General features: G+C 36.3%; 1 pseudogene across 1 annotated transcript; it reads right to left on the bottom strand.

The window, feature by feature from the left end:
• Positions 1-10,401: 10,401 nt before the first annotated feature.
• Positions 10,402-15,586, bottom strand: LOC143623735 (protein ZINC INDUCED FACILITATOR-LIKE 1-like; annotated as a pseudogene). The gene is made up of 16 exons (XR_013151951.1): positions 15,216-15,586; positions 14,331-14,371; positions 14,185-14,245; positions 13,578-13,680; positions 13,329-13,485; positions 13,190-13,252; positions 13,052-13,101; positions 12,853-12,928; positions 12,454-12,619; positions 12,105-12,192; positions 11,850-11,935; positions 11,424-11,531; positions 11,237-11,281; positions 11,055-11,143; positions 10,793-10,836; positions 10,402-10,709 (listed from the first exon to the last, which is right to left on the bottom strand). The product of XR_013151951.1 is annotated as a protein ZINC INDUCED FACILITATOR-LIKE 1-like (transcript).
• Positions 15,587-22,575: the final 6,989 nt, after the last annotated feature.

Raw genomic sequence — 22,575 nt, 5'->3', positions numbered from 1 at the left:
GACCCCACATGACTAACAGCGTGGATGATCAAGTCTGTAGTGTATTTGTACTTTCGTACTGTTGTGATCATGTTTATAGACTTATAAGGGTTTTGCTCTTTGGCTTCATTTTAAATATCCACAACCCCACTTAGGAATTGTGAATACCCAGCTAAATAGATTGCATACAGACCCATGGTCTCCGGACCCGAAGCATCCCATTAATACAGGATTTAAGGTTATAAAACCATACGCCGATGAGGTGTAAACCACTAAACTAGCATTTTAATATTTATATCACAGGCTACACGACATACTCTAACGTTAAACCTACCCAAGCATCATATGATAACGTATTCAGATTTTTAAAACTCATGATATTTCCAATTTTTCATACCAAAATTTGAGGCTTGAGTATGGCCCGACCTTTCATTGCTTATTTTCCACGGACAAAACGCTTTACCCACAAAAGATTTCCGTTTGACCGTTTTATCAAATTTACGCTTTCATTTTCAAGGCTGAGCCTACTGACACATCCCAAGTTAAGTGCGTTTTCTTTTATTTATCTCATATTATTAGTAGTTTGAAAAACCGATTTCCGAATAAAATCATCATCTCCGACTTTAACGCAAAAGAAACTAAAAACAAGGGACATTTTTTCTTTTTATTTTATTTTTATTTTATTTTTTATTTTTTTTAACTTTATCAAACTTGAACAACGTACGAAAACGAAAAACGAGTGAAAAAATTTTTTATTTTTAACATTTTTTATTTTTTTATTTTTTTTTATTTTTTCAACTAAGTAAAATAAATTCTCATCCCCACACTTAGAACAAAAATCGTCCTCGATGAGAACAAGAAAAAGAAATAAAATAAAAATAAAACGTAAAGCATAAAATTAAAACTTAATAAAACAGAAATTAAAATAGAGAACGGGTTACTCCCCTGGTTTACATGCAAATTCTTCATTAGCTGTGTATGAATCGAACGAACGACCGTATAGCATTTCATTCGTGGCCGCAACCACGGGTGAACCAGTTCCAAAACGCCATCAGAGCTACCATGCGAATAATAATACCTGTAACAACTCAAACTCGCTCGCATGTAGCGGCGTACAAAACAGAAAACAAAAACATAAGAAATAAACATATTTTTGTGTTTTTGAATTTTTGAATTTTTATAATTTTTATTAAATATTTATTTTTTTTTATTTTTTTTTTATAAATAGAAATAAAACAAATAAAAACAAATAATAAAGAGAATCATAATACAAACTCTACAACTCGGGCTGTCTCCCGAGTGATGCATCCATCACGACTATTCCTCGGTGAATGAGTCAAGGTAGAACACCTCGACTGTCTGATCAGTTATCGGTTCTCCAATGTAGTGCTTCAGTCTATGGCCGTTCACCTTAAACTTCCCGCTTCGATCTTGTATCTCAATGGTGCCATACGGGAAAACCTCAGTGACCATGAATGGTCCCGACCATCGGGATTTCAACTTTCCCGGGAATAACCTCAACCGGGAGTTATATAATAAAACCTTATCCCCACACTTGAACTGCTTATTACCCTTCAGCTTTCTATCATGCAGTTCCTTCGTCCGCTCCTTATACCGAAATGATTGTGCATATGCATGATCCCAGAGCTCCTCCAACTCGTGCAACTGATAGAAACGTGTACTCTCAGCGACGGATAAATCAAGATTAACCATCTGAAGGGCCCATGAAGCACGATGCTCTAACTCAACTGGAAGATGACAGGCCTTCCCATAGATCATCCGAAATGGTGTGGAACCAGTCGGAGTTTTGTAAGCTGTACGGAAGGCCCACAGAGCGTCATCTAATTTGTCGGACCAATCCCGACGATTCGAACCAACTGTTTTCTCAAGAATACGTTTTATTCCACGATTACTCACTTCCACTTGGCCACTGGTCTGTGGGTGGTAGGCGGTCGCAAGACGGTGGGTGACCCCATAGCGCTGCAACGCCTTCTCCATCTGCGCATTGCAGAAGTGAGTACCTCGATCACTGATCAAGGCCTTCGGGACTCCAAAACGGGAAAACAAACCTTTTAAAAATCTCACTACAACTCGGGCGTCGTTAGTGGGCAATGCTTTGGCCTCGACCCACTTGGAAACGTAATCAACAGCCATAAGAATGTACTTGTTCCCTCTAGACGACGGGAACGGGCCCATAAAATCGATACCCCAAATGTCAAAAACCTCGCATACCTGCATTGCATTTTGGGGCATCTCATTCCGGGATGAGATATTACCAACACGTTGACATCGGTCACAATTTTTAATAAACTCATGTGCGTCTTTGAAAATAGAAGGCCAATAGAATCCAGAATCAAATACCTTCTTCGCTGTCGAACTCGCACCGTGGTGACCTCCTGTCGGTCCCAAATGACAATGGCTCAGAATCTGCCATCCCTCCTTTGCATCTACACATCTCCTAATTAACTGATCAGCACCAACACGGAAAAGATACGGGTCGTCCCATAGGTAGAACTTAACATCAGCAAAGAATTTCTTCTTTTGCTGGTAGGACATCTTCGGGAGGTATCCATCAGCAAGATAGTTTGCGAAGTCATCGAACCATGGAAAACCCTCCTCCTGTGCCTTAACGAACATGAGACTTTCCATCGGAAAACGGTCGTTGATCCTGCCCCCCGAATCTCCTAACTCAGCACCTTCTAGACGTGAAAGATGATCGGCCGCAACATTCTCGGCCCCCTTTTTATCACGGATCTCAATATCAAACTCCTAAAGCAACAGGATCCAACGGATAAGACGAGGTTTGGCATCCTGCTTGCTGAAGAGATAATGAATAGCAGCATGATCCGTATAAACAATCGTTTTGGACAAAACCAGATAGGACTAAATTTGTCGAAAGCGAACACCACAGCTAAAAGCTCTTTTTCGGTGGTGGTATAGCTTTCCTGTGCGCCATTTAAGGTCCGGCTCGCATAATATATCGAATGGAAATGTTTATCCTTCCGTTGTCCAAGAACCGCTCCGACTGCGAAGTCGCTCGCGTCACACATCAACTCGAATGGTGACGACCAGTCGGGAGCAACCATGATCGGGGCATTAACTAGTTTTTCTTTTAGAAGATCAAATGCCTCGATACACTGTTCGGAAAAAACAAATGGAGCATCCTTTTCCAAAAGTTTGGTCATGGGTATCGCGATTTTAGAGAAATCTTTAATGAACCGGCGGTAGAACCCGGCATGACCTAGAAAGCTACGAATCGATCTCACAGAAGTAGGCGGGGGAAGATTAGAAATGATCTCGACCTTCGCTTTGTCAACCTCTATCCCCGCACTCGAGATCCGATGTCCCAGAACAATGCCCTCACGAACCATAAAATGACACTTCTCCCAGTTGAGGACTAGGTTGGTGTCAACGCAGCGGGACATCATCCTCTCAAGATTTGATAAACATTGATCGAAGGAACTCCCAAATACGGAAAAATCGTCCATGAACACCTCCATGGAGTCCTCGATCATATCATGGAAAATGGCCACCATACACCTCTGGAATGTGGCCGGGGCATTACAAAGTCCGAACGGCATACGTTTGTAGGCAAACGTACCGTAAGGGCAGGTGAAAGTGGTTTTCTCCTGGTCATCGGGAGCTATGGGAATCTGGAAATACCCGGAGAAACCATCCAAGAAGCAGTAATATTGCTGACCCGCTAAACGCTCCAACATTTGATCAATGAAGGGTAAAGGAAAGTGGTCTTTCCTGGTGGCATCATTCAGTCGGCGATAGTCGATGCAGACTCGCCATCCCGTCACAGTCCTAGTGGGAATAAGCTCGTTCCGCTCGTTGGTGACGACAGTCATGCCACCCTTTTTAGGAACCACTTGGACTGGACTCACCCAAGCACTATCAGAAATGGGGAAAATGATCCCCGCATCAAGGAGTTTAATGATCTCCTTCTTTACGACTTCTTGCATTTTCGGATTAAGCCGCCGTTGCGGCTGGACGACAGTTTTGAAATTATCCTCCATGAGGATTTTATGAGTGCAAAACGAAGGGTTGATACCCTTGATGTCGATAATCTTCCAAGCAATAGCCTCTTTGTGCTCTCGTAGCACCTTCAACAACTTCTCCTTCTCGACCTCCGTCAAAGCAGATGCAATGATAACTGGAAGCTTCCTCTCTTCATCTAAAAATGCGTACTCAAGATGGGCTGGCAGATCCCTAAGCTCTAAGGAAGAAGGAGGACTCTCGACCGAACGTCGGTCCATCGGATCGTCTCGTACGATCTCGGCAGACACGCCAGATTCAGGGGTATGCGACTCGGTGTCGTCATCTAAGGACTGATTGGTTACGGCAACCATTTCAATCTCCGGAATCTCCCTATCAAGAATCTGGGTGTCGGAGGCAGATCCTCCACAAATTTCGCTGAGAAACTCCCCAACATGCTCCATGATGGTATCGATGAAGTATAAGGAGTCATCAGCAGACTTGGGGTGTTTCAGTGACTGTCGAACGTCAAAGGTGACGTTCTCATCCCCAACTCTCAGAATCAACTTACCCTCGCAGACGTCGATCAACGCCTGTGCAGTGGCAAGGAATGGTCGGCCCAAGATAAGTGGGACACTATCATCATCGTTCATGTCCAGGATGACAAAGTCCACCGGGAAGATGAACTTGTCGACACGAACAAGCATGTTCTCGACCACCCCTTGGGGGTATTTCACAGAACGATCAGCAAGCTGGATACTCATACGGGTCGGCCTCGGTTCGCCTAGTCCCAACTTGCGATACACGGAATACGGCATGAGATTAATACTGGCACCAAGATCTGCCAGTGCATGAACGACCGTATTATCACTCAAGATGCAGGGAATTGTGAAACTCCCAGGATCGGACATCTTTTCGGGTAACTTTCTCTGCAAAACTGCAGAGCAACCAGCACTCAGCGGGATGTAAGAGACCTCAGCTAACTTCTCCTTATTAGAAAGAATATCCTTAAGGAACTTTGCATATTTCGGCATTTGAGTTAGTGCCTCAAGGAATGGAATGTTAAGGTGAAGTTGCTTCAGGAGATCAAGAAATTTAGTGTTCTGTTCCTCGTCTCTATCCCTGCGGACTCTCCCGGGAAATGGGAGTGTAGGTTTGTAGACTCTCGGTGGTGTGCTGGGTAATGGCTGGTCCTCGGCCTGTGCTGTACTTTCTGGGCTTCGCCTCTGATGCACCCTGGCCGGTGGAGACTCCATCTGAATCTCCTCGTCTACCTGCTCCTCTACATCTACCGCAGGCCCCTGATTCACTGGCTTACTATGTGCTCCTGAACCGCTCCTCGTCGTCACCGCCTTCGCGAAGGCCTTCGGATTATGCTCAGTGTTACTCGGAAGTGTACCTGGCGGCCTCTCATTCAGACGATTCGCTATCTCTCCCATCTGCCTCTCAAGATTTTGAATTGACGCCCCCTGATTTCTCATGAATGACTCGTGTTCCCGAAATTTCTCTTGAGTCTCCTTGTGACGGGAATCCTCTCAAGTCATAAGCTGCGACAGCATCTGAGTCTGTTGTGCCATCATCTCCTCGAGCGTGGGCTTCTTCTCCCCACCACTCGCTCCTTCACCGGAATCCTGGAATAGGCTCTGACGCGGCTGGAAGCCGGAATGATTTCCGTTCCTCCAGTTAGGATTTTTGTTACCTCTCCAACCCGAATTATAAGAATTAAAAGAATTAGGGTTTCGGTTTGGATTGTTAACATAGTCGACTGCCTCCTCCTGGAAACCTACAGGGCACTGAACGGTATCATGCCCTCCTCTACAGATCTCGCACAATTTACTCTTCACCTGCAGGTCCTTCACAATCTTCGCTAACGCCTCAACCTGTGCCGCGAGGGCGGTGTTCGTGTCGACTGAATGCATACCGCGTGATAAAGCGTCGACGGTTTTGGTGCTCTTAGAAGGTGGTCGCTGGTATCCACTCATGGCTAAACCGTTAAATAAGGCAATGCACTCATCGGTATCCTTTGTCGTCAATAAGTTGCCTCCTGCAGCAGTGTCAAGCATATTCCGAGTCGCGTACGTCACTCCGTTATAGAACTTTTCAACAGCCGCCCAGTCCTGCAAGCCGTGGTTCGGACATAAAGCAAGTAGGTTTTTGAATCTCTCCCACGCCTCGTAGAAACTCTCAGTGTCCTCCATCTGGAAAGAATGAATCTGGTTACGCAAACGAGCGGCCTTAGCCGGAGGATCGTATTTTTCCAGGAACTGGGTCTGCATGGCGGCCCAAGTAGAAATGGATCCCTGTGGGAGGGACTCAAGCCACAGACTCGCTTGATCAACGAGTGAGAACGGAAAGATGCGGAGTTTGATGGCGTCTTTGGATACGTTGGCAAGATGAAACGTGTCGCAAATACGTGCGATGCGAGTGAGATGTGAATGCGGGTTTTCGTGGAGCAACCCGTGAAATTGAGCAGAATGGGAAATGGTGTTCAGAACGTTCGATGGAATCTGCCAGGTCGTTTGAACTCCTATAGCTGGTGGAGCAATGCTGGATCTCGCGCCAGCATCAACCGGACGGGCCCGGTCTGCGACTGTCCTCCTCGGTGGTGCGTCGGCCATAATCCTATCCCTAACGATGGGTTCAAATAAAGTAGGAGAAAAGAATGTATTACCGACGGATGTAGATGAACTAGAAGACGGTTTTGTACGACGTCTCTCAAGAAGCTCTCTCTCTGGTTCGGGAAATCCTTCAACTTCTGGTGGTCCTAGAGATCGAGTACGTCGCATACAACTATTTAAAATAAATAAAAGAAATTATAATTATCTAAACTATTTTAAACTAATAAACAAAACAAATAAGAAAGACAAGTAGTAAACAAGGAAAATCTTGACTCGAGTCGTTCTTAAAATGCTTCAAACCGTGTCCCCGGCAACGGCGCCAAAAACTTGATGTGTGAAAATGTATAATATAATTAAAGAACGAATCACAATTAAACTTTAAATTTATAAAAACGAAAGTCCTATAGAAACCACACAAAACCGGCAAGTGTACCGATCATAAATAGTATAGCATCAAGGAAGTCCGGATGTCGAACTCAAAGACACGTGGAAACGTTTTTAATTACGAAACTCTAATTAAGACTTACCAAAATAATATTTATTTGATTTTTAAGATTTTATTTAACTACTTAACTTAATTAAGAGAAAACTGTTAACAAAACTCTTTAAGAAAACTTTGATTTAAATTCAATGAATAAAAACGTCTACCTAGGAATGAATCATGTTGAAAGAAATAACAAGACAACGGATTGAAAATATTCAAGACACCGGTTATAAAAGATGACACAACCAAAACTTGTTCAAGAAAGTCAAATTACCTCTCAGTCTCTCTAACAAACTTTAACTTATTTTAGTTGATTTTTAAAGAACAAACCGGAAAACAATTATTAAGGTGTTCAAATATCGACTCACCTCTCGGTCTCCTCGACACACTATCCTAATGGAGACGAATACTACGCAACCAAGGATAGAGGAATAATTTAACTTAACCCAAATTAAACCAACTAATTGTACATAAACACTCAAACTTGACAAGACAAAACCCGCTCTCGCGCGGTCTTAATTCTAACAAGTAAAAGCAACGAGACAATATTACTTCTTATCACCTCTCGGTCTCAAAGAATGTGTATTTTAACTAATTTTAGATGATATATTACCCACTTATCCCTACGGTTGCGCATCCCGCAAATAAACCTAAAACACCAAGTAAAGAGCTTAACAAGCAATCAATTAATCAAAACCGATTCAATTAACTAATGCAAGAGGATTATAAGCAATAACAAATAAAACACAGCCATCACACACAATCTAATTCATGGTTTAGTTAAACTTTACATCAATAATATAAGTCTTGAACATTAACAATCCATTAAACAAGTTAAAACCACTCAACAATCATCTATCCTAGGTAGAACAAACAAGTTTAGCTACTCATCACTTTTGGACAGCCATGCATACTTAATAAAAACATCACAAACATCATCATAAACATTATAAAACTCATTCAAGATCCAAACTCAATCAATTATAACTCAAACTATCAAATAATTGCAAAACAATTCAAATCAAAAGACCAAATCAAGATAGTTAGGGTTCTTGAAAGATAAATAAAGTTTAAGGATGTATACTAAGCAATATGACTGAGATTTGTGAGTGTTTTGAAGCCCCTAGCTGCTGCCCAAGGGTTCCTCTTTGATTTCCAGCCGCCAACAGCCCCTATAGCCGCCTCTTTTTCTCTTTTTTTCTTCTTTTTCTTGCTGGCGGCAGCCTGTCCGATCGGACTGTTGGTATATGGGGTTAGGGTTTAGTGATTTCGGGTATTGGCTGAATGAATGGCTGAATCCAAGTGTTATTATCATAATATAATATAATATAAGGCTTTTAAGATGTGGGCTTGGACCGGGCCTGGATTAAACTTTGAAACTTTGACAATTAAACACTCCAAGTTCTCTTTTTCTTGCCTTTTTTCCACATCTTTCCATAACCTACACAAAACATTTCAACTTCGTAAAACTTTGCACTTAACCCCCTAAACTTACATAAATTTGATATTAAATCATTAAAACATCATAAAATTGTAAGGAAATATAAGTGTGTTATTCAACACATCACTCCCTTAAATAAGATAAGACGGTATGTGTGTGTATTCAAACAAAAGGAAGAAGGAAAGAAAAGCAATCCCAGAAGTTTTCTAACTCACATTCACATTAATTTGATTATAAGGCACCACAATCACCATAATAATGTGCTACTTAATGGTTGCATTAATTCATTTTTTTTATCAACTAATAATAAATCTTAGTGTGACATGTAACATATTTTTATAACATGTCCTCATTAGATATAGACGCATAACAAGTTACAACATACAACACGTATAACAAGCAAGATTCACATATAAACATACAACACCTTATACATTTAAGTGTAATTTTTTATATTTATTTGTAACTTGTTATTATCGTTAGACTACCAATGTTTGTGGACAGAATCATATGTATGCTCACGTGACGCTGACATGCATGTGTGTCTCCTGACGGAGTTAACATGGATAACAAAGTTTAGTTAACGAAGTTAACGTAAAAATGTCGGGTGTCACATTGTGAACAAGAGTTATGGAAGAAACAAACTCTTGTGGACTATGAGGTAAATACTTCTTCCATATCTATATTTTGTGATAATAAAAGTGCTATAGATCTTCGTAAGAATCCTGTGTTCCATTCTAGAACTAACAATATATACATTAGGCATCAATTTCTTAAGGATAATGTGCAAAAAGTTCAAATTTATATAAATAAGGTTCCTCTAGAAGAAAACATAGCCGGCATATTCACCAAGCCATTGAAAAAGAAGATTTTTTTCAAATCATGAGATTATGTCTAGGAATGTTAGAACACAACCCTTGATTAACCTTGGCTAGATGGATGGCTAAATTGTGTAGAAGATGGCTAAATGATCTTGTACGGTCGATAGCCACAGTCGATCGAAGCGACCGTCTGCATGTTGTTCTCTAGAAAGTTTAAGGGAAGTAGTCCTCATGGTTGATTGGACCGAATGCCAAGCACCCGTTAAGGAGGCAGTCTGGAAATCAAAAACTAGTGTCCTGCTCCACTGTTGATTGAAACGACTGTCCACCGACCGTCAAAGTGACCACCGAAGAGGCAAGTTAGGATTCAAAATTTCATCAAGTTCCACGATCGATCAAACGACCACGTATCGACCGTCTAGGTCCTGACCTAATCAGCCTAATTAACTAAAAACCCTATTTGTCTTCTTCTCTTTCACAACTCCCAAGCAACAACTACTCGATCAACTCTAAAACCTCAATTGTTGCTTCATCCACATCTCTATTTTGATCGTCTATTGATCAAAATTTTCATGGAGACATCTGTCGACAGTAAAATTTTCAATTAGTATCATATTACGTCACCGAAACTAAATCAAAAATTAAATTCGTTAACGCCTAAATACATCAAATTAACATATTTAAAAAAACAAACAAATCTAGTGCGTTACAATGGAAAACCGACGCATATTCGGTTTGTATTAACGGTATCGGCACTAAATCGTAAATATAAATTAGTAAGTAAAAAAACATAAAAAGATGTTTAAACAAAAAAAAGGAAAAAAAATTGAGGTCAGCAAATACGAATTTAGTCCGCTAAGACAACATTGACACAAAATCGTAAACTTAAAATAGTACTCACATAAAGATAAAATAGAAAAAAAGAAAACATGATGTGGCACCACCCATGATGCCACGTGGGCCAATAAGAGGTCAGCAACACCAAACCATCAATTTTAAACTTATATATATACTTTCTTAAAAATATTGTCTAGAGCCAAACAAGGTTTATTTACCTACCAAAAAAATCATGGTACGATTCAATAAGTCATATCATACAACCCACAAAACATGACCCTTTTCTTGTATACTTCCTCAATTAAATCACATCAATGCCACACAAGACAACATGGGTTATAGCAAAGTTGATATTAGACTATGGTTTAATTGAAATTACACATAACTAATATAACAAAGTTAGATGCCATGCATGGCTGACTTCACTGAAAGTCCACAAAAATTTAGTGATCCCAACTAGTAATGGTTTGTGATCAAAAACGGTTTGAACGTCATTAGAACTCCAACTCCCTCAATTATATTTAAGATGAAAAATATCATTTGTGCGCCTGAAATTGAACAGCCAGCAAATCTATTTGTATTTTGTAAGTGAAGATGATAATATGAAATGAAAAAGGTAACAAGCATGTACCAGGAAGAAATGCTGTATTTTGTCTCTTCAGGCACCATGACAAACTATAAATTTAGAGATAAGTTAGAAATAACTTGTGGTAACTTTGTTACTTGTCATGTTGGTCAAACGAGTCAAATTCATGTAAAATCTATTTAAATGTTTACAATTTTATTATTATCTTTTTAAACATAATTTCATGGAATCATATTTAATGCTTTGAGTAAACCGGTTCCTTTGACCCGCACTTATATTTGAGATTAGTAAACAAACGAGTACTCACAGTGCTCCCCCACATGCTGGACCAAATGCTTTGCAAATTGACTGCAAAGTCATGGCAATACCATAGGCTGCACCTCTTTGGTGTTGATCCTGTAATCCATGTACATTTATATAAAACATATAGTTAATTTATATACCTAACACTGAAAAATTAAAGAAAAATTAGAGAAATTAATATATTACCACAGCTTTATTTTGCAGCAAGAGTGTCCCAGTTATGATGGAGATCTAGTTAAAATGAGAAAGAGATTAAGTGTAAATTAATATTGTAAAATTAATGTGCTCATATACTTTTTGGTAACAAAATGCAGTCAAACTTACTCATCTTCATATACATATAGTAGATGAGATTTAGTCCCGAAAAACTTACTGATAAAACAGTTTTTGTAATTGATGCTATATTTAACGTAATGGTGAGCATGAAGCCTGATAGCAACGCTATGTATGGATAAGCTGTGAGAAGAGTTATGGACAAAATCTACACATGAGATAGTTAGATTAGCCGGTAAAGCAATCAAATTATCTAAAAGTTAATTTCTCTTTAAGTTAGACCCCTTTGACTCTGAAAGTCAAACAAATGACTTCTGTTTTGAAATTGATATAGTTATATTTATTCTTTCTGGTTAACTATAATCAAATAAAAATTACAATAATTATAATATTCTAAGAAGAATTTTGATAACACAATAGAATAAAGGATAATTACAATTTTATTAAGTTATAGCGAGTTTCAAAGTCAAAGGGAAGTGAGGAAATATTAGTAGAGAAATAATGAGTCCATAGGGAGATTGTTTACTCCTGAGATGCGAGCTATGATAACGGGCCCGAATATCCTCTCTGCAATTGGATATAGTGCGGTCTGGAAAAATAGAAGGCCCACCCCTGAAGTAGTAATCATTTTGATGAGAGCCGTTTTGACCCAAGCCAAATTGTTCATTTTAAAAAAATTGTTCCTTTTCTAAAACGAACCGTTACCTAGCCTGTCTGTTTTTTCAGGCTTATGAAAATTGTAAAATGTATTAAATAAACGTTTTCTCAAAAATTATCTCACCAGAGATAGACAGGACCGTGCCAACATCATCAGTAGTATAATTAAGTCCCCCTAAACTCTTCGGGCTCTCGGCCCATAACGAGAAAACCTGTTAATGATAAAATCAACATCGTTTTAGAAGTTATGACTGGCGAACTTATGTGAATATATTGTAGATTCAGAGTTCTAAAAGCATGGTAAAATATATGAACTGTAGTAGACCTTTTCAATGAATTCTTAGTTTGTAGAGTGGTTTGACTTTCTAAGCCATGGTACTTGACTATTCATCAACAACTAAACCAACGTTTAAGGTTCACGGATTAGGGTATAAAGTATGTTGAAATGTCTCAATACTTTGAAAGAAATCTACCTCAGTGTAAGCCATGTCATGAAGAGAGAAAACACAGTAGACAATGATAGAAGACATTAATGGCCAATTCTTGAGGAGGCTAATCAAACTAGAATCTTTTTTCTCGGCATCGAGTGCATCAGAAGCAGACTCCAGCTCTCCTTTTTCTATGAAAGTGTAACGTTTCCTACAGTTTCAAAAATTATATAAATAAGATTCATGTTTTGAAAATGAAACCAAACAAGATGTAAGAGTTTCAGTATGCGAGGCGTTGCTCTATATACAACTCAAAGCCGCATCTCTTTTAGTTATCAGCCTTTTAATAAAGTAAACTATTCATAATCGAAAATTTGAAAAATATCATGTTAAGATGCAGCCTAATGGAAGTATTAAGGAAACGTTAAATGAATAAAACTGTACTGGAAGCCAAATTGCGCCGATGGTTACAACAAGTGCGAAAATTGAGATGATAAGGCAAGGCAATAAATATGGAAACCTGCATCACAAGTCATGGTTGCAATTTGTCGCCACTCAAAAATGAATATGCATAACTATATAATTAATACTTACAGATAGCAGCACTGTTAAGATAAAAAAGTTAACATAGGCGTAACACTACCTCCCCAATATAGAATCTGAAGATACAAGACTTGGAAATTTCTCTGCAGGCTGGATTTAAAAAATTAAATGTTACAGAATCAAAGCAATCTGTATAAATAAATTATGTGATTATCGTGGTTTTTAACATATAACTAACCTGTACTAGGAAACCTCCCAAAGCGGGACCAACGATTAGTCCTATCCCCCATGATGTACTAACCTGAATTAGATCGCTCAATGTATAAATTTCCAGGCAAGAAAACTATGAGAAATATTATTATTGCATGTTTTCTTACAGCTGACAATCCTAAAGTTTGATATTCATCAGGAAAAAGCTCACATGCATATGCCTTTACAGGTCCAAGAATTCCGCTTAAAAAGCCAAGAAGAAACCTTGTAATGATGGCCATCCAATAGTTGACACTAAAACCAAAAAGTGTGTTCACAATAACCCTGGATACGAAATCGCTTTAATGTTTATAATCAGAATAAGTATATAAATGAAAGATGACGCTCAAATAATAATTGTTGAAGTAGTTACGAACACTATTGAAATGCCAAAAATAATAACTGGTTTTCGACCATAGCGGTCAGCTACCACTCCCCATAAGACAGATGCAAGTGCCCGTCCAATCAAATATGCAGAACCTTCGTAAGATCAAGAAACATATGAAATGTGTTATTTAAAGGTAAGAAAGACTACAATCTCGATTAATTCGTTATATAAAAGTGAAAAATTTGATCAATTTACTTATAAATGTGTCAATCGGGTTACATTTTATCACAAACATAAAATTGATCCATTAGTGGTTTCTTATGCTTTCCTAATTAAGGTTTCCCATCCACTGTAAACATAATATTCAGTTAATTTAACTTTAATATATTTTGCACGTAAAACACCTAAATATTTTTTTTAGAACGACTAATTATTCAGACCTACTAAACCTACTTCTTAATATACACTAACGTTCATTATTGGACTAGAATCCTTAACCTCAAAGGAATGGAGACCATTATATATTTTAATTGAAATGATATGTTTTTTGTAATAAGATTTTATACTAACTAGTCATATGAAATAAAAAATTTTGGACGAAAATTGCTATCCCGTCAAATCAATATATTTTGAGCCGAACCGATAAAACAACTTACCAACAAAGCCTGCATAATAACTAATGTCCTCTTCTTTCTCTGCAATATTAAAATCTCTTACCTACAATAGAAATCGATAGGAAAATTTTAAATGTCAAAACTTGGAAACAGGGAAACCAAGCAAAGAGATAAGTAAATACGCGTACCATGAAATAAAGAAACGGGGAGATAGATGATATCAGTAGCGCTGGGAAGGAAAAATGGTAATGGATGACAAAATCAAACATGAACATCAAGATTCGAAAGTTGTATATCAAGTTACATTTGAAATTCTATGCTTAAAATTCAACAAACAAATAGTATTGTACATGTCTGTTTATATTCTTTTAATTCGACTAAACATTTTTCTCTTTTTGGTTACGTTTCCATGTGCACAATGGAGCTGCCTCCGCAACGAATCGAACAGAAACCAACCGGTTCTCATGGTAACTGCGCATGTTAATTGCAACTACTTCATAATTAAGGTTACTATAAGTTTATTTCAAAAAGTTATTGAATTTTTAAAGGTATCTGATCCACACTCATCATTAAAGTTACTTTATTTGTTTATCAAAAGTGAAAAGAATTCTTTAAAGTCATCTTTTTCTTTTTAACAGAGAATATTATTTGATATCAAACAAGGCTTCTAATACAATACTTGAACATCATATGCTATCAAAAGCTTAGTGAATTATTTAACATTTAGTATTATAATTGATCTTTTATTTTTTCAAATTATCTATGTATCTACATTCAAGTGACCTACCATTCATCGAATAAAAGTACAAGTCTCGTCACTTTATATTACATGACGTTAACACAATTTATTGAACAGAAAGTGACCTAATCTTTATTTTTATATATTTATTACGTAACTAACACTGATTCAGCAAACATAGTAATATCATTATAAAAATCATTGATTGGGTTTTGGGACCTTTAAAATAAGCAAAAAACAAAATATAATTATATCAAGATAATTTAATATAAATATAAATAGTAATATAGTAAGTAGATGATAAAATATATAGTAAAACAAGCAGTACACTCACCATCACATAGCACCACTACCCATATAGAAATGAGCTCTTTGATGGGCAATCCGGTTTGGATGCGTTTATTACGATCCAGTTTACACCCCGGGCAATTGTCATGGTACACTTGCTCCAAAAGCCCATCATTTACTTCATCATTAATCGCCATACATACAGATCAGTTGGAGAAGAAGATTTGAGTTTGGCAAGAAGATACTCATTATTATTGGTTATATAATATACCCAAAATATTACTATAGTGGTCCCTGAACTATTCTTAGATTTTCACTTTTCGTGGCATAGAAAGAATGAGTGACAACCCGGTCTCGTGTAGCGTCATGTCACAAGCAAGTGAAATCAGTTGCGAGGCCTGGATGAAAACGTCATAAGAAGCTACGTCCCTGAGTGAAATTCATATACGTAATGTCATATATGATATATCTTTTCGATATCAAGAAATTTACCACCGAAAACTGTTATCATATTATACGCCGTATTCTAAGATATCACATGTATAACATGCCATTGACTCATTGGTGGACATTGTCTTATGACACTATGACAGTCACATACGAATTACTAAGCAACACAGCCCATATTAAAATTGATTTTGTAACTACTTCTAGTTTTCTTTTTATTACTACCCTCTTCAATTTATGAACCCAAACAACAGTATCATATTTTATGTTTTATTAAAATAATCAAATGCAATAAACCCAACAATACGTATGAAAGTTCTTATGTAAAGATAATAAAACTTTACGACTTTGTAACTACTTATTTTTAATAAAATTAAATAACCGTATGTAACAATTTTTTATATAAATAGCAATATTTAATATATATCTTTTTAATAAGGCTAAACAACTGTATGATATGTTGTCAAAAACTTAAAACTAAAACTTCCTATTACTTCAAACACAGATCAGCAAATTGCTGAGACTGTTTTAATTACACAAGATGTAATCTTCTCTCTTAAGAAAAACAAATCGAGTTCAAAGTGTTTAATTCGTCATGAAACACCGGATTTGTAGCTATATAGCCAGCTGCATAGTTATCACAGTGTAAGGATACATGTATACCAACTAAAACATGCAACTCCTTAACAGGTTAATGATCCAAATAACTTTCCCCGTATAGGCACGCATAGCCCTATACAGTTGTACTCTGCTTTAACAAATGACCTTGAAAGAGACATTTGCTTCTTAGAGCATGTTTGGGATTGAGTTTGAAAAAAACTTACTGGTGTTTTCAGAAAGCCAATATGTTAAAAAAATGTTTGGCAATCACAAAATCATTTTTATTTTTAGCTTGTTATAAAGTGTGGTCGTCGGCCTTTCATCACACACAAATTTTTCAGTTCAAGTGTGATCAAAGTTTGAATAACCATAGGTATCATATAGTAACACTTACATCATACATTGTTAATGGTCGTAGAAACTTTAAAATGTGGCTAAATGTCACTAATATATGTTACTGGAAACATCCCATTAAGTGTGGTTAAAGGCTACTAACGGCCACAAGTATTTATTGTAAGTGGTGTCGTTTGTATTATATACTCGTTAAAAATATGTTTTGGCCGCATACATTTAAAAATACCTTGGCTAAAGGGTTGTTGGAATCTATCATTTTGTCCTAATAAGTGTGGCTAAAGGGTATCAACGGCCACATGGTTATTGTAAATGTGGCCATTTGTATTATATAGTTAATTAAACTATGTTTTAACCGCATCCATTTTAGGAACCGTGGCTAAAAAGGTTGTTGTAATCAAGGATCTTGTCCAAAAAAGTGTGGCTAAAGGCAAGCAACGACCACATTAATGTATTGTAATATGGTTGTCTATTCAGTAGTCAAAATAAATGTTTTTTAAGTCACATACATTTCAAGACTGTGGCATAAAGGGTTATTGTTATCAAGCATTTTATCCAAATAAGTGTGGCTAAAGTTTACTAGCAGCCGCACGAATTTATTATAAGTTTGGGTGTTTGTATTATTTAGCCAAAAAAAAAGGTATGTTTTGGCCGCATTCATTCAAAAAAGTATGTTTACTAACAAGGGCGTAGCTTTTTTCATGTTTCAATTGAACACCTTTCATTTTTTATTATTTTCAAAGGAAAAGATTATTCTCTTTACCAAACATACGCGGATCCAATCACGATCTTATAATAAGAACAAGAGATCTTTCTCGATAAATCCCCTTACCCCTTATTCTTCGAGAATCAGAAAGATCCTTTTCAAGTTTGAATTTGTTCATTTGGAATCTGAGTTTTTCTACTTCATTTTTATTTACTTATTTGATTGACTTTGATTTATTTAATATGAATATTTTTCCATCTCTTTTTTTTATATTATTCCTTAAGTCCCATAGGTTTAGTCCCTTAGAATTTGACTCATTTTTTCATTGAGCGAATGGTACGAAATAAATCAGATTGATTAAAAGCACTATGTGAAATATTCGATTTTTCCCTCTTCCTCTAACCCATTGGTACAGTGTTTGAATCAATCGATAACCTTTTCTTGTGTCTGAATCGATATTATTTCATTCCAATTCCTTCTCGATACCTCTCAAGGAAAATATCGAATTGGATCCTAAAATGAAGAAAATAAGCCAGATGATGGAACAAGAAGACCTAGGATGTAGAAGATCATAAAATGAGTGATTCGGCATATTTTGATTCCTATATATCCACCCATGTGGTACTTCATTAGGCCACCCCGTTCTTTGCGCAGTAGTGTATATTTACCCATTTTCATCCGAAAAGTTCTATATGTAGTGCAAATTTAATCATTTTCGTCCAAAAATTTAAGCCCGATCTCCTGCGTTTTCGTACAAACTTCACCACTACACATGAATGTATTGTAAATGTGGTCTTTTCTATTCTGTAGTCACAAAAAAGGTTGTCTTAGCCAAATCCATTTTCAAAAACAGTGGTGTCACACCGTCAAGTTTTGACTAACAGAGTTTTACCGCGATGCGCATGACATTCCAAGATCTAGCTCATTTGTTATACCAAAATATTTAAAGCACCATTAAGTCTCATCCAAACATGAGAAAACAAAAACTAAATCAATAGTTTAAAGTTTAGCGGAAGCGTAAAAGTAAATTGTTTAAAATAATAAACCATGTGCTCAAACATGCATAACCCATCAAGTGTACACAAAGTGAAATAAAAGTTCATGCAATAGTGTGACTCCAAACATATGCTATGCAACCCCAGCCATAGCACAAATAGCAATTTAGGAAAGTATAAATACTTAAGGGTCAACACGAGGTTGGTGAGTTCATAAGTTATAGCAGAAAGTAGTAAATGCAGTATATGTAGCATAAGTAGATTTAGCACTTTTTAAATATACCAAGGTTGCTAACCCATTTACAAGCTACTAGACGTTTGAACTGAAGCTGACTTTAGGTCTATCACAAACATTGGCGCATGTATGTTAGGAAAAGTTACACCACCGGTCCGACCTTAGTAGAGTTTTAGTAGGTGGGGTTTCTCAAGCCAAGTAGTACTACTTAAATTTCATCGTGGTCCCATCCTAAGTATGTAAGGACTTTATGCGATATAGAGGGCATCTAGTATAATCTTGTGATATATAAGAAATTACATAAATCCAAAATGAGTCACTGTGTTTTCCTCCAGAAAACCACTATATAAGTATGCTCGTGTTTTCTCTCCGAAATCTAGTATAGGCAAATGTTTTGTGTTTTCTCTCTAGAAAACAAGTATATGAAAATAGTTTTGTGTTTTCTCTCCAGAAAACAAATATATGAAAATATTTTTGTGTTTTCTCTCTGAAAAACAAATAGGAAAAAAGCATGATCTCAACTAGTGACGCGTGTAATAAATTTTCTCAAACCAAATGAATGCACTTGACTCGTTAACTTTTACCTAGTACAACGGTTTGTTATGAGAATGTTCAACAACACATGACTCTAAGACCCTGGTATGGACTCACACAAACACAAACTTTACCCGATGACTCGTTGGTGATAATAAGTATTGCCAATTGTATCAAAATGTCCTAACATGTATCCACACATCAATACCATGGCCAATCAACCAAACATTCATCAAACAAATCTAACTTATGATCATTTAATTCACGAGACAGATTCTAGCATGTACAAACGGATTTTATTCATTAAGCAAAACCTAGAAATAAATTCTACTAATTTACCACAGTAGTATATATGAATTTGGTTACACAAACAATTTTTTTTATCTTTTTATCATGTATACAAAACTCTTCATCAAATTACACAACAAAAGGCAGTTTCATGGTTCTTTAACCTCATTTATACATGTTAGCAAGGCCAATTCGGTTGTCTTCTAGAATCATAATATTAAGTTCCAGAAATGGAACCAACCAATATGCCTTTGTCAATTTCAAGTTATGATATCGGGAAATTAGGTCAGAAAACATATCCTCGAATCAGATTTGACATGTTGTTTTGTAAAACAAGAAAAATTATGATCCACTCGTCCAAAAAAAGTATAGTTTTCTGGAAGCTAGACTTAAAGAAGAACATCATGAAATCCAGAAGCAGTTAAAAATAATAATTTATCATCGAGTTACATGCAAAACCATACGCAAGTACTAGTATGATACAATTCTGATTTCAACCAAACTTGTTCCATAATCACTTGCACGACCCCTAATGTTCTAATCCATTAATAAAAAACAATGATCCACTACTCTAAAAACTATAGTTGTCTGGAACCTAGACTCAAAGAAGAACATCACGAAATCAAGAAGCAGTTAAAAATAATCATTTATCATTGAGTTGCATGCAAAACCATAAACGAGTACGAGTATGTTACAATTCTGATTTCAACAAATCTCGATTAATAATCACGTGCAAGACAACCCTAATGTTCCAATCATTAATAAACGAAAACATTCATATCAAGAAGGGTTTAACATCAAGAATCAAGAGATAATCAAAGAAACGATAGTTAGACAATGAATACTTACAATTAATGATCAAACAATGATATCGATGAACCCTAATCTTCCTAATCACCCACAAGCTCCCAAAATTGACCAAAAGCTTAACGTTTTCGTCCAAAAACGGTTGGAAAAGGTTATGAGGTGATTAGCTTTTCAAAACAATTTTTAAATAAGAATTTGCGATCTAGGTGTGGGTCATGTATCGTGACGGTTGACCACCCTCCCGTCGCGTAGCGTGACAAGTGTAAACATATTTTTTTCTTTTTTTAAATAACTAATAAACAAATATAATAACAAGTCATGTAGCACATAACCATATATCACCTAACAGTCATATCCGAATTATTTAAACGTAATCGTTTCGGCATTAATCACCAACGCGTACTGACGGACTCGTGTGTGTGACTCGTTACCGACTCATGTAAATGTTGTGCATGACGTGTGAGATAACAGAGATTTGGGTTGACGGTGTAACGTGAAAATGCAGGGTATCAAAAGTGGCTAAGGGGTATCAACAACTACGTGAATATATTATGGTTCACGTAATTAACCATTTACTCTCAATTTTTTTGTCAAATAAATCAACAATTAATGACAAGTTTGAAAAAAAACATAATTAAGTAAATGATATAATAGCAATACTATACCAAAATCCATACACAAGTTTTTAATTTATATATGCTAATTAATTAAACTTCTAATTAATTTACAAATTAAACCTCTAATATATGTTTAGCAATTGTCGATCACATTTCTTCTTGTCTATACTTTTTGATGTCTTGTATTGTTGTAAAGGTTTTCTTTTTCTTCTTACCAATTTGAATTTGATCAATGGTTGGTGTATTGATTGGTACCTGAAACAACAAAACATGGAAACAAATATAAATACCCAAATAAAATAGAAACAGAAATAGCTTACTATATGTAACATCTCGAAAAAATACCATATTTATTTTGGGTTAAAAATGAAAACTATAAAAATAGAAGAACCCAAAAATAATTTAAAAACAAATATGGTAATGAAATATTATAGATGGATTATATTAAGTTAGAAGACTTCATATTAAAGAAATGGGGGAAAGGATTCTATCCCACACATAGAAAGGAGGAAGAAAATGGAACTCATTCACATGAGTATAAATAAGGAAGATAAAATTCATCCCACATGGAAAGTGAGAAATATTTGGAAGCTCTTTATAAGGGATGGAGTTTATATAGTAATATTCTTTTATGCTTAGCATGCATCTAGTGGGCATAGCTTTTTTCATGTTCCAATTGAACACTTTCCATTTTTGATTATTCTCAAAGGAGAAGATTATTTTCTTTACCAAACATATGCGGATCCAATCACGATCTTATAATGAGAACAAGAGATCTTTCTCGATCAATCCCATTGCCCCTCATTCTTCGAGAATAAAGAGGATCCTTTACAAGTTTGAATTTGTTCATCTGGAATCTGAGTTCTTCTACTTCATTTTCATTTACTTATTTGATTGATTATGATTTATTCAATATGAATATTTTTCCCACTCTTTTTTTATATTATTCCTTAAGTCCCATAGGTTTGATCCCTTAGAATTGGACTCATTTTCTCATTGAGCGAATGGTACAAAATAAATCAGATTGATTAAGAGCACTATGTGTAATATTCGGTTTTTTCCTCTTCCTCTATCCCATAGGTACAATGTTTGAATCAATTGAGAACCTGTTCTTCTGTCTGAATCTATATTATTCCATTCCAATTACTTCCCGATACCTCTCAAGGAAAATATCGAATTGGATCCTAAATTGAAGAACATAAGTCAGATGATGGAACGGGAAGACCTAGGATGTAGAAGATCATAAAATGAGTGATTCGGCATATTTTAATTCCTATATATCCACCCATGTGGTACTTCATTAGGCCACCCTGCTTCTTTGCACAGTAGTGTATATTTAAACATTTTCATCCAAAAATTTTTATGTGTAGTGTAAATTTAATCATTTTCGTCCGAAAATTTGAGCCCGACCTCCTACGTTTTCGTCCAAACTTCGCCACTACACATGAATGTATTGTAAATATGGTCTTTTCTATTCTGTAGTCACAAAAAAGGTTGTCTTAGCCAAATCCATTTTCAAAAATAGTGGTGTCACACCGTCAAGTTTCAACTAACAGAGTTTTACCACGAGGCGCGTGACATACCAAGATCTAGCTCATTTGTTATACCAAACAACATTTAAAAATATTTAAAGCACCATTAAGTCTCATCCAAACATGAGAAAACAAAAACTAAATCAATAGTTTAAAGTTTAGCGGAAGCGTAAAAGTAAATTGTTTAAAATAATAAACCATGTGCTTAAACATGCATAACCCATCAAATGTATACAAAGTGAATAAAAGTTCATGCAATAGTGTGACTCCAAACATATGCAATGCAACCCCAGC

Source organism: Bidens hawaiensis, unplaced genomic scaffold (assembly GCF_021521415.1).
Source record: "Bidens hawaiensis isolate Kalapana, Puna unplaced genomic scaffold, B.hawaiensis_p1.1 tig00003536_1, whole genome shotgun sequence".
Classification (NCBI taxonomy): Eukaryota; Viridiplantae; Streptophyta; class Magnoliopsida; order Asterales; family Asteraceae; genus Bidens; species Bidens hawaiensis.
This window is presented reverse-complemented; position numbering and strand designations above follow the sequence as displayed.